Genomic DNA, 12,500 nt, shown 5'->3' with positions numbered 1-12,500 from the left:
GCTGACGCGGTTTTTGCCGCCCCGGCTGACGCAGTTCGGACTTAGCACTTTTCGGCTGTGCCTGGCTGGCGGCCCACTCACTCGATCGCCATGTCTGTTTGCCACAGTTTTCCCGGTGGTGCCGCACCCGGGCTCGCCCCGGCTGACGCAGTTTTCGCGCCGCCCCGGCTGACGCGGTTTCGTGCCGCCCCGGCAGACGCGGTTTTCGCGCCGCCCCGGCTGACGCGGTTTTTGCGTCGCCCCGGCTGACACGGTTCGGACTTTGCACTTTTCGGCTGTGCCTGGCTGGCGGCCCACTCACTCGATCGCCATGTCTGTTTGCCACAGTTTTCCCGGTGGTGCCGCACCCGGGCTCGCCCCGGCTGACGCAGTTTTCGCGCCGCCCCGGCTGACGCGGTTTCGTGCCGCCCCGGCAGACGCGGTTTTCGCGCCGCCCCGGCTGACGCGGTTTCGTGCCGCCCCGGCAGACGCAGTTCGGACTTAGCACTTTTCGGCTGTGCCTGGCTGGCGGCCCACTCACTCGATCGCCATGTCTGTTTGCCACAGTTTTCCCGGTGGTGCCGCACCCGGGCTCGCCCCGGCTGACGCAGTTTTCGCGCCGCCCCGGCTGACGCGGTTTCGTGCCGCCCCGGCAGACGCGGTTTTCGCGCCGCCCCGGCTGACGCGGTTTCGTGCCGCCCCGGCAGACGCAGTTCGGACTTAGCACTTTTCGGCTGTGCCTGGCTGGCGGCCCACTCACTCAATCGCCATGTCTGTTTGCCACAGTTTTCCCGGTGGTGCCGCACCCGGGCTCGCCCCGGCTGACGCAGTTTTCGCGCCGCCCCGGCTGACGCGGTTTCGTGCCGCCCCGGCAGACGCGGTTTTCGCGCCGCCCCGGCTGACGCGGTTTCGTGCCGCCCCGGCAGACGCAGTTCGGACTTAGCACTTTTCGGCTGTGCCTGGCTGGCGGCCCACTCACTCGATCGCCATGTCTGTTTGCCACAGTTTTCCCGGTGGTGCCGCACCCGGGCTCGCCCCGGCAGACGCGTTTTTTTTTTTCTTTCGCCCCGGCTGACACAGTTTTCGCGCCGCCCCGGCTGACGCGGTTTCGTGCCGCCCCGGCAGACGCGGTTTTTTGCGCCGCCCCGGCTGACGCGGTTTTTGCCGCCCCGGCTGACGCAGTTCGGACTTAGCACTTTTCGGCTGTGCCTGGCTGGCGGCCCACTCACTCGATCGCCATGTCTGTTTGCCACAGTTTTCCCGGTGGTGCCGCACCCGGGCTCGCCCCGGCTGACGCAGTTTTCGCGCCGCCCCGGCTGACGCGGTTTCGTGCCGCCCCGGCAGACGCGGTTTTCGCGCCGCCCCGGCTGACGCGGTTTCGTGCCGCCCCGGCAGACGCAGTTCGGACTTAGCACTTTTCGGCTGTGCCTGGCTGGCGGCCCACTCACTCGATCGCCATGTCTGTTTGCCACAGTTTTCCCGGTGGTGCCGCACCCGGGCTCGCCCCGGCTGACGCAGTTTTCGCGCCGCCCCGGCTGACGCGGTTTCGTGCCGCCCCGGCAGACGCGGTTTTCGCGCCGCCCCGGCTGACGCGGTTTCGTGCCGCCCCGGCAGACGCAGTTCGGACTTAGCACTTTTCGGCTGTGCCTGGCTGGCGGCCCACTCACTCGATCGCCATGTCTGTTTGCCACAGTTTTCCCGGTGGTGCCGCACCCGGGCTCGCCCCGGCAGACGCGTTTTTTTTTTCTTTCGCCCCGGCTGACGCAGTTTTCGCGCCGCCCCGGCTGACGCGGTTTCGTGCCGCCCCGGCAGACGCGGTTTTTTTGCACCGCCCCGGCTGACGCGGTTTTTGCCGCCCCGGCTGACGCAGTTCGGACTTGGCACTTTTTGGCTGAGCCTGGCTGGTGGCCCACTCACTCGATCGCCATGTCTGTTAGCCACAGTTTTCCCGGTGGTGCCGCACCCGGGCTCGCCCCGGCTGACGCAGTTTTCGCGCCGCCCCGGCAGACGCGGTTTTCGCGCCGCCCCGGCTGACGCGGTTTTTGCCGCCCCGGCTGACGCAGTTCGGACTTGGCACTTTTTGGGCTGAGCCTGGCTGGCGGCGCACTCACTCGATCGCCATGTCTGTTTGCCACAGTCTTCCCGGTGGTGCCGCACCCGGGCTCGCCCCGGCAGACGCGTTTTTTTTTTCTTTCGCCCCGGCAGACGTGGTTCCCCCCCCCCCCCTTTTCGCTCGCCCCGGCTGACGAGGTTTTCGCGCCGCCCCGGCTGACGCAGTTTTCGCGCCGCCCCGGCTGACGCGGTTTCGTGCCGCCCCGGCTGACGCGGTTTTCGCGCCGCCCCGGCTGACGCGGTTTTTGCGTCGCCCCGGCTGACACGGTTCGGACTTTGCACTTTTCGGCTGTGCCTGGCTGGCGGCCCACTCACTCGATCGCCATGTCTGTTTGCCACAGTTTTCCCGGTGGTGCCGCACCCGGGCTCGCCCCGGCTGACGCAGTTTTCGCGCCGCCCCGGCTGACGCGGTTTCGTGCCGCCCCGGCAGACGCGGTTTTCGCGCCGCCCCGGCTGACGCGGTTTCGTGCCGCCCCGGCAGACGCAGTTCGGACTTAGCACTTTTCGGCTGTGCCTGGCTGGCGGCCCACTCACTCGATCGCCATGTCTGTTTGCCACAGTTTTCCCGGTGGTGCCGCACCCGGGCTCGCCCCGGCTGACGCAGTTTTCGCGCCGCCCCGGCTGACGCGGTTTCGTGCCGCCCCGGCAGACGCGGTTTTCGCGCCGCCCCGGCTGACGCGGTTTCGTGCCGCCCCGGCAGACGCAGTTCGGACTTAGCACTTTTCGGCTGTGCCTGGCTGGCGGCCCACTCACTCGATCGCCATGTCTGTTTGCCACAGTTTTCCCGGTGGTGCCGCACCCGGGCTCGCCCCGGCAGACGCGTTTTTTTTTTTTTCTTTCGCCCCGGCTGACGCAGTTTTCGCGCCGCCCCGGCTGACGCGGTTTCGTGCCGCCCCGGCAGACGCGGTTTTTTGCGCCGCCCCGGCTGACGCGGTTTTTGCCGCCCCGGCTGACGCAGTTCGGACTTAGCACTTTTCGGCTGTGCCTGGCTGGCGGCCCACTCACTCGATCGCCATGTCTGTTTGCCACAGTTTTCCCGGTGGTGCCGCACCCGGGCTCGCCCCGGCTGACGCAGTTTTCGCGCCGCCCCGGCTGACGCGGTTTCGTGCCGCCCCGGCAGACGCGGTTTTCGCGCCGCCCCGGCTGACGCGGTTTCGTGCCGCCCCGGCAGACGCAGTTCGGACTTAGCACTTTTCGGCTGTGCCTGGCTGGCGGCCCACTCACTCGATCGCCATGTCTGTTTGCCACAGTTTTCCCGGTGGTGCCGCACCCGGGCTCGCCCCGGCTGACGCAGTTTTCGCGCCGCCCCGGCTGACGCGGTTTCGTGCCGCCCCGGCAGACGCGGTTTTCGCGCCGCCCCGGCTGACGCGGTTTCGTGCCGCCCCGGCAGACGCAGTTCGGACTTAGCACTTTTCGGCTGTGCCTGGCTGGCGGCCCACTCACTCGATCGCCATGTCTGTTTGCCACAGTTTTCCCGGTGGTGCCGCACCCGGGCTCGCCCCGGCAGACGCAGTTTTCGCGCCGCCCCGGCAGACGCGGTTTTCGCGCCGCCCCGGCTGACGCGGTTTTTGCCGCCCCGGCTGACGCAGTTCGGACTTGGCACTTTTTGGGCTGAGCCTGGCTGGCGGCCCACTCACTCGATCGCCATGTCTGTTTGCCACAGTCTTCCCGGTGGTGCCGCACCCGGGCTCGCCCCGGCAGACGCGTTTTTTTTTCTTTCGCCCCGGCAGACGTGGTTCCCCCCCCCCCTTTTCGCTCGCCCCGGCTGACGAGGTTTTCGCGCCGCCCCGGCTGACGCAGTTTTCGCGCCGCCCCGGCTGACGCGGTTTCGTGCCGCCCCGGCTGACGCGGTTTTCGCGCCGCCCCGGCTGACGCGGTTTTTGCGTCGCCCCGGCTGACACGGTTCGGACTTTGCACTTTTCGGCTGTGCCTGGCTGGCGGCCCACTCACTCGATCGCCATGTCTGTTTGCCACAGTTTTCCCGGTGGTGCCGCACCCGGGCTTGCCCCGGCAGACGCGTTTTTTTTTTTTCTTTTCGCCCCGGCTGACGCAGTTTTCGCCCCGCCCCGGCTGACGCGGTTTCGTGCCGCCCCGGCAGACGCGGTTTTTTGCGCCGCCCCGGCTGACGCGGTTTTTGCCGCCCCGGCTGACGCAGTTCGGACTTTGCACTTTTTGGCTGAGCCTGGCTGGCGGCCCACTCACTCGATCGCCATGTCTGTTTGCCACAGTTTTCCCGGTGGTGCCGCACCCGGGCTCGCCCCGGCAGACGCGTTTTTTTTTTTCCTTCGCCCCGGCAGACGTGGTTCCCCCCCCCCCCTCCGTCTTTCTTTTTGTTTTTTTTTTCGCCGCGGCTGAAGTGGATTTTTCGGTGCCTCGACGCCCCGGTAGTCGCGGTTTTTCCGTTTCCGCACGGCCCCGGCTGACGCTGCTCGGTCACAGTCGCCTTTTGTGAGGATTGCAGACTTCTTGAGCGCGGGTGTTTTTTTTTTGTTGTTGTTGTTGTTTTATTACGCATTCGCTCCAGCAGACGCTGTTTAGACTTTTTGTTTCCTCTTTTATCCTGCGACGAGGTGACGAGGTTTATTCGGTGCCCCGCCGCCCCGGCTGAAGTGATTTTTCCTGTCCCGTGCCGCCCCGGCTGACGCGGTTGGGACTTCGCGTTTGTTCGGCCGCCACGGGTTTTGGCGCACTCGCTCGGTTGCTTGTTGTTGCCACTTGTTGCGAACCCAGGTTTCTTGAGCGAGCGCGGGCGTTTTTTCTTCCTTTCTTTCTTTGTTCTATGTGTTAGCGAATCGGCCTTTAATATCACACGAGGACTCACAACCAACAATTTTCAGTTTGAAGTGTAAAAAATCTGCAGGTGTTGACGTAACTGACTTGCCCCGTACCCTTGAGTACATCCATGAAGTTCTCGTAGTACTACTAAATCGCATTATTCCAAGTGGAGAAATTCCCATAAACTTGCAAACCTCTACACGAAAATCGGTGCGCGTGATAAAGTTGAAAATTATCGTCCGATATCAAATGTGCCTTCTATAACACAAATTCTAGGAAAAAAAAAAAAAAACACTTGTTCGCCGTTCTCTGCGCCGTGACTGGCAGCACTCCGGCGAAGCGAAACGGGGTCGATTCGAGCACGATATCGGCGTCTTTCGACGTGCTCGCCGGCGACCGTCGCACGAGTACGTCGCACGAGCGCGTCTGCCGGGGCGCCGTTTGCGAAGCCGACGCAAAAGTGGGAACCGCCGCTCGGATGATCGCCGCTTTCGGCAGAGTGAGTGTTGGCACTCCGGGGAAGCGAAACAGCGTGAATGCGCCCACGAAATCGGCGTATTTTGAAGTGCCCGCCGGCGACCGTCGCACGAGTACGGTAAACCGCGTCAGCCGGGGCGTAGTTCGGGACGCCGACGAAAAAGTGGGAAGCGCAACTCGGATCTTCGCCGTTTTTGCAGGAGTGAGTGGCGGCCCTCCTGCGAGACCAAGAAGCATCGATTCGTGCACGAATTCGGCGCCTTTCGACGTGATCGCCGGCGACCGTCGCTCGAGTAGGGCAAACCGCGTCTGCCGGGGCGGGCTTCGGGACGCCGATGCGAAAGTGGGAAACGCTGCTCGGATGTTCGCCGTTTTTGGCCGAGTGAGTGCTGGCACTCGGGCGAAGCCAAACGGGGCCGATTACGGCACGATATCGGCGTCTTTCGACGTGCCCGGCGGCGACCGTCGCACGAGTACGGTAAACCGCGTCAGCCCGGGCGGAGTTCGGGACGCCGATGCGAAAGTGGAGAACGCCGCTCGGATCTTCGCCGTTTTTGGAGGAGTGAGTGGCGGCACTCCGGAGAAGCCAAGGAGCGCCAATTAGCGCACGATATCGGCGTCTTTCGACGCGCTCGCCGGCGACCGTCGAACGAGTAGGGCAAACCGCGTCTGCCGGGGCGGGGTTTACGACGCCGACGCAAAAGTGGGAACCGCCGCTCGGATGTTGGCCGTTTTTGGCAGAGTGAGTGCTGGCACACCGGCGACGCGAAAGAGCGCGAAAGCGCCCACGAAAGTGGCGTATTTGGACGTGCTTGACGGCGACCGCTGCAGGAGTACGAAAAACCACGTCAGCCGGGGCGAGCGACCCACGGCGGTCTGGGTGCTTATCGCTGCTATTATAGGGGCACCCCGGCAGACGCAGAAAAAAAAAATTTTTTTTCGACCTTCTTTTTTGCTGGTCGAGCTCGGGTAACCCAGGTCGCAATGGGAGCCGCGCACGAAAGCGGCGTCGCGAGACGCGGTCGCTAGTCGCACGAGCTCGGCAACCGCGTCAGCCGGCGCGGAGTTCGGGATGCCGACGGCTAAGTGGGTACCGCTGCTCGGATGTTCGCCGTTTTTGGCCGAGTGAGTGCTGGCACTCCGGCGAAGCGAAACGGGGCCGATTCGGGCACGATATCGGCGTATTTCGACGTGCTCGCCGGCGACCGTCGCACGAGTACGGCAAAGCGCGTCTGCCGGGGCGAGGTTTGCGATGCCGACGAAAAAGTGGGAAGCGCCGCTCGGATCTTCGCCGTTTTTGCAGGAGTGAGTGGCGGCCCTCCTGCGAGACCAAGAAGCATCGACTCGCGCACGATATCGGTGTCTTTCGACGTGCCCGCCGGCCACCGCCGCACGAGTACGGCAAACCGCGTATGCCGGGGCGGGGTTGGCGACGCCGACGCAAAAGTGGGAACCGCCACTAGGATGTTCGCCGTTTTTGGCAGAGTGAGTGCTGGCACACCGGCGACGCGAAAGAGCGCGAAAGCGCCCACGAAAGTGGCGTATTTGGACGTGCTTGACGGCGACCGCTGCAGGAGTACGAAAAACCACGTCAGCCGGGGCGAGCGACCCACGGCGGTCTGGGTGCTTATCGCTGCTATTATAGGGGCACCCCGGCAGACGCAGAAAAAAAAAATTTTTTTTCGACCTTCTTTTTTGCTGGTCGAGCTCGGGTAACCCAGGTCGCAATGGGAGCCGCGCACGAAAGCGGCGTCGCGAGACGCGTTCGCGGTCGCTAGTCGCACGAGCTCGGCAACCGCGTCAGCCGGCGCGGAGTTCGGGATGCCGACGGCTAAGTGGGTACCGCTGCTCGGATGTTCGCCGTTTTTGGCCGAGTGAGTGCTGGCACTCCGGCGAAGCGAAACGGGGCCGATTCGGGCACGATATCGGCGTATTTCGACGTGCTCGCCGGCGACCGTCGCACGAGTACGGCAAAGCGCGTCTGCCGGGGCGAGGTTTGCGATGCCGACGAAAAAGTGGGAAGCGCCGCTCGGATCTTCGCCGTTTTTGCAGGAGTGAGTGGCGGCCCTCCTGCGAGACCAAGAAGCATCGACTCGCGCACGATATCGGTGTCTTTCGACGTGCCCGCCGGCCACCGCCGCACGAGTACGGCAAACCGCGTATGCCGGGGCGGGGTTGGCGACGCCGACGCAAAAGTGGGAACCGCCACTAGGATGTTCGCCGTTTTTGGCAGAGTGAGTGCTGGCACTCCGGCGAAGCGAAAGAGCGCGAATGCGCCCACGAAAGTGGCGTGTTTGGACGTGCTTGACGACGACCACCGCAGGAAAACGAAAAACCACGTCAGCCGGGGCGAGCGACCCATGGCGGTCTGGGTGCTTATCGCTGCTATTATAGGGGCACCCCGGCAGACGCAAAAAAAAAAAAAATTTTTTTTCGACATTCTTTCTTGCTCGTCGACCTCGGGTGACCCAGGTCGCAGTGGGAGCCGCGCACGAAAGCGGCGTCGCGAGACGGCTTCGCGGTCGCTAGTCGCACGAGCTCGGCAACCGCGTCTGCCGGGGCGGAGTTCGGGACGCCGACGGCTAAGTGGGAACCGCCGCTCGGATGTTCGCCGTTTGTGGCCGAGTGAGTGCTGGCACTCCGGCGAAGCCAAACGGGGCCGATTCCGGCACGATATCGGCGTCTTTCTACGTGCTCGCCGGCGACCGTCGCACGAGTACGGCAAAGTGCGTCTGCCGGGGCGGGGTTTGCGACGCGTACGCAATAGTGAGAACCGTCGCTCGGATGTTCGTCGTCTTTCGCCGAGCCAGTGCTGGCACTCCGGCGAAGCCGAACGGAGCCGATTCGGGCACGATATCGGCGTCTTTCCACGTGCTCGCCGGCGACCGTCGCACGAGTACGGTAAACCGCGTCAGCCGGGGCGGAGTTCGGGACGCCGATGCGAAAGTGGGAAGCGCCGCTCGGATCTTCGCCGTTTTTGGAGGAGTCAGTGGCGGCACTCCGGTGAAGCCAAGGTGCGCCAATTCGCGCACGATATCGGCGTCTTTCGACGTGCCCGCCGGCCACCGTCGCACGAGTACGGCAAACCTCGTCTGCCGGGGCGGGGTTTGCGACGCCGACGCAAAAGTGGGAACCGCCGCTCGGATGTTCGCCGTTTTTGGCAGAGTGAGTGCTGGCACTCCGGCGAAGCGAAAGAGCGTGAATGCGCCCACGAAAGTAGCGTATTTGGACGTGCTTGACGGCGACCGCCGCAGGAGTACGAAAAACCACGTCAGCCGGGGCGAGCGACCCACGGCGGTCTGGGTGCTTATCGCTGCTATTATAGGGGCACCCCGGCAGACGCAGAAAGAAAAAAAAAAAAAATGGGGACATGGCGTGCGTCACCGTGCGGCTTCGCAGCGTTGCCGAAGTCGCCGAGCCCTTCGACTGAGCCGAACGGCGGACAGGGAACGTTGGTCGGCCGTTCTAACCTGTCGGTGCCACGCCGAGACGTCGTTAAGGAAAACCGCGTCGTGGGCCTCTACGACGCCGTCGAGTCGTTGTACGTTTGGTGTCCAGCGTGTCGGCGGCGAGTAGCGGACACGTCGTTCACGACTTCGGTCTTTCGCAGTCGACGCGAACTTGCGGAGAGTCGTGGTGCCTCACGTTTTCGGCAGAAACCGCGGCGGAATTTTCCCGTGCGTGCGCGCACGACCTCGGTGCTGTGCCGTCAGCGTAGTGTTGCACAAACTCGTGGCCTACCCAAGGTGCGGTACGTTTGCGGCCGTATCCTCGGTGGGAATTTCGTGAGTAGGGTCGCAAATTCTACGACCTCGGCGGGTTTGAGAGCGACGTAGACTTGTGGCACGCTCAACGTGCCACACGTTTCGGGGCACACCCGCGGTGAAATTTTCTCGAGTACGCTCGTATTAGTGCCCAAGGAGGTCTGGGTACTTATCGCTGCTATTATGTGGGGGTTCTCGTGAGCGGCGTACGCGAAAGCGACCGGGTGTCTGATATGCGGCGGGCTTCGGCCTCGTCAAGCGTGTCCTCGGGTCTGCTCCAGGGGAATCCACGGCAGTCGTCTGCAGCCTCATCCGCTTGATGCGTTAGGGGCTGGTTGTCGGACGGTGCCGTTTTACCACGATATCGAGGTGTGTTCCGTGTCGTCCTCGGGCGATTCAGATGCGAAAGCGCCGAAGACGCGGGCGTGACCCGTCGTCTGGCGGCTTTGCAGTCTCGGCTCCGTTGCTAGTTCCGGCCGGTCCACCGACAGTGCAGCGGGCTTGGGCAACCCGCACGGCGCGACCGAGTCGATGCAACGAAAAAGAGCGAGCATGAACGTGCTTCTTGCCGCACGGCTCCCACTCGTCTTTCGGGAAGGTTGTGCCGTAGCGAGCTCGAACGCCGTCATCTCGGAGTGCAAAATAAGCGTGTTGGGGCGCCTGAAGGTGGCCTCCGCCGCACACAGACTGCGTCCGGCCCGCCGAAGGCGAGGACGGACGCGCAGTCGAACGATTACCTGGTTGATCCTGCCAGTAATCATATGCTTGTCTCAAAGATTAAGCCATGCATGTCTAAGTACATGCCGAAATAAGGCGAAACCGCGAATGGCTCATTAAATCAGTTATGGTTCCTTAGATCGTTTCTTCCTACTTGGATAACTGTGGCAATTCTAGAGCTAATACATGCAGTGAGCCTGGAGCCCTTTGGGTAACGGGTGCTTTTATTAGACCAAGATCGATCGGGTTTCGGCCCGTATTGTGTGGTGACTCTGGATAACTTTGTGCTGATCGCATGGCCACGAGCCGGCGACGTTTCTTTCAAGTGTCTGCCTTATCAACTTTCGATGGTAGGTTACTTGCTTACCATGGTTGTTACGGGTAACGGAGAATCAGGGTTCGATTCCGGAGAGGGAGCCTGAGAAACGGCTACCACATCCAAGGAAGGCAGCAGGCGCGCAAATTACCCACTCCCGGCACGGGGAGGTAGTGACGAAAAATAACAATACGGGACTCTTTTGAGGCCCCGTAATTGAAATGAGTACACTCTAAATCCTTTAACGAGGATCAATTGGAGGGCAAGTCTGGTGCCAGCAGCCGCGGTAATTCCAGCTCCAATAGCGTATACTAAAGCTGCTGCGGTTAAAAAGCTCGTAGTTGGATCTCAGTTCCAGACGAGTAGTGCATCTACCCGATGCGACGGCTCGGACTGAACATCATGCCGGTTCTTTCTTGGTGCACTTCATTGTGTGCCTCGAGATGGCCGGTGCTTTTACTTTGAAAAAATTAGAGTGCTCAACGCAGGCGAGTCGCCTGAATAAACTTGCATGGAATAATAGAACAAGACCTCGTTTCTGTTCTGTTGGTTTTTGGAATACGAGGTAATGATTAAGAGGGACGGACGGGGGCATTCGTATTGCGGCGCTAGAGGTGAAATTCTTGGACCGTCGCAAGACGAACTACTGCGAAAGCATTTGCCAAGAATGTTTTCATTGATCAAGAACGAAAGTCAGAGGTTCGAAGGCGATCAGATACCGCCCTAGTTCTGACCATAAACGATGCCAACCAGCGATCCGCCTGAGTTACTCAAATGACTCGGCGGGCAGCTTCCGGGAAACCAAAGTATTTGGGTTCCGGGGGAAGTATGGTTGCAAAGCTGAAACTTAAAGGAATTGACGGAAGGGCACCACCAGGAGTGGAGCCTGCGGCTTAATTTGACTCAACACGGGAAAACTTACCCGGCCCGGACACTGGGAGGATTGACAGATTGAGAGCTCTTTCTTGATTCGGTGGATGGTGGTGCATGGCCGTTCTTAGTTGGTGGAGCGATTTGTCTGGTTAATTCCGATAACGAACGAGACTCTAGCCTATTAAATAGGTGCGGGGTTCCCAGCACCTTACAACCTTCTTAGAGGGACAAGCGGCTCCTAGCCGCACGAAACAGAGCAATAACAGGTCTGTGATGCCCTTAGATGTCCGGGGCCGCACGCGCGCTACACTGAAGGAAGCAGCGTGTCTTTATCCCTGTCTGAAAAGACTGGGTAACCCGTGGAACTTCTTTCGTGATTGGGATAGGGGCTTGCAATTGTTCCCCTTGAACGAGGAATTCCCAGTAAGCGCGAGTCATAAGCTCGCGTTGATTACGTCCCTGCCCTTTGTACACACCGCCCGTCGCTACTACCGATTGAATGATTTAGTGAGGTCTTCGGACCGATGTCCGGCGCGGCCTTTCGGTTGCGCCGGTCTGTTGGAAAGATGACCAAACTTGATCATTTAGAGGAAGTAAAAGTCGTAACAAGGTTTCCGTAGGTGAACCTGCGGAAGGATCATTAACGGATTGTGAAGGGTGAGCGCCTCAGCTGCGTCTGCGCCCGACACTTTCTGCCGCTGACCCCGTTTGGACGCGGGGTCGGCTTTTCCCCACGGGGCTGCCTGAATGTGGAGCGGCACCCCGTGACAAATTGTTGCGCCCAGCGGACGCCAACACCGCGACCTTGGACGGTCGGCCAGGTGGCGGACGCGGGTACAAACGGCGCAACGCACTCATAGGTCGGCTTTCGACCCGCCACTGCACCGTGGCTCGAAGCGCTCGAAATGCGCGACCCGACCGCTGCGGGACCGCCTAGTACTGTAAACAGGAGCGGCGGAGCGCGAACGGCGAGTCGTGGTTACGTCGGTAGAAGGCGAGGCTGCGCGTTCCCGAAACGCCAGCCGAGTGCCCTCCCGACCGTTCGAGCGTGCAAGAACGAGACCCGACAATCGCGCGGCGACTGCCAAGTACGAGAGGAACGGCACAAGCGTCGGCGGTCGGTCAAGGAACTGGCGATGTGACGGGTCCGCTGTGCACCAGTGCATACCGTCCCGCCGTCCGCGGCAAGCGCCTCCGCGTCCTCGGGTGACGGAGGCTGCCGGTCGGTTCTTGCAGGCGAGGGATCTCGCTGGCACCGGTTCGCGTTGACGCGCGGCCGGTCATGGCACGGCGATGCGACGGCCGAGGTGCGCAGTACTCGATGGAGGAACCGCACGCTCCGATGACCGTCCCGCCCTCCGCGGCGTATGCGTACCGACCGTAATGGTTGCAGCAGCGCCGGCCGGCTTTTGAATTCGCCACACGAAACACGGTGCGAGATCGCGGTTAGGGGAGCGTCGACGTTGCCAGGCGTTTTGCTTGCTGCC

General features: G+C 62.2%; 1 non-coding gene across 1 annotated transcript; it reads left to right on the top strand.

The window, feature by feature from the left end:
* Positions 1-9,841: 9,841 nt before the first annotated feature.
* On the top strand, positions 9,842-11,656 carry LOC142793529 (small subunit ribosomal RNA). The gene has a single exon (XR_012891609.1). It is a non-coding gene; the product is annotated as a small subunit ribosomal RNA (ribosomal RNA).
* The last annotated feature ends 844 nt before the right edge of the window (positions 11,657-12,500 follow it).

The sequence above is a fragment of the Rhipicephalus microplus genome, unplaced genomic scaffold (assembly GCF_043290135.1).
Source record: "Rhipicephalus microplus isolate Deutch F79 unplaced genomic scaffold, USDA_Rmic scaffold_306, whole genome shotgun sequence".
Classification (NCBI taxonomy): Eukaryota; Metazoa; Arthropoda; class Arachnida; order Ixodida; family Ixodidae; genus Rhipicephalus; species Rhipicephalus microplus.
This window is presented reverse-complemented; position numbering and strand designations above follow the sequence as displayed.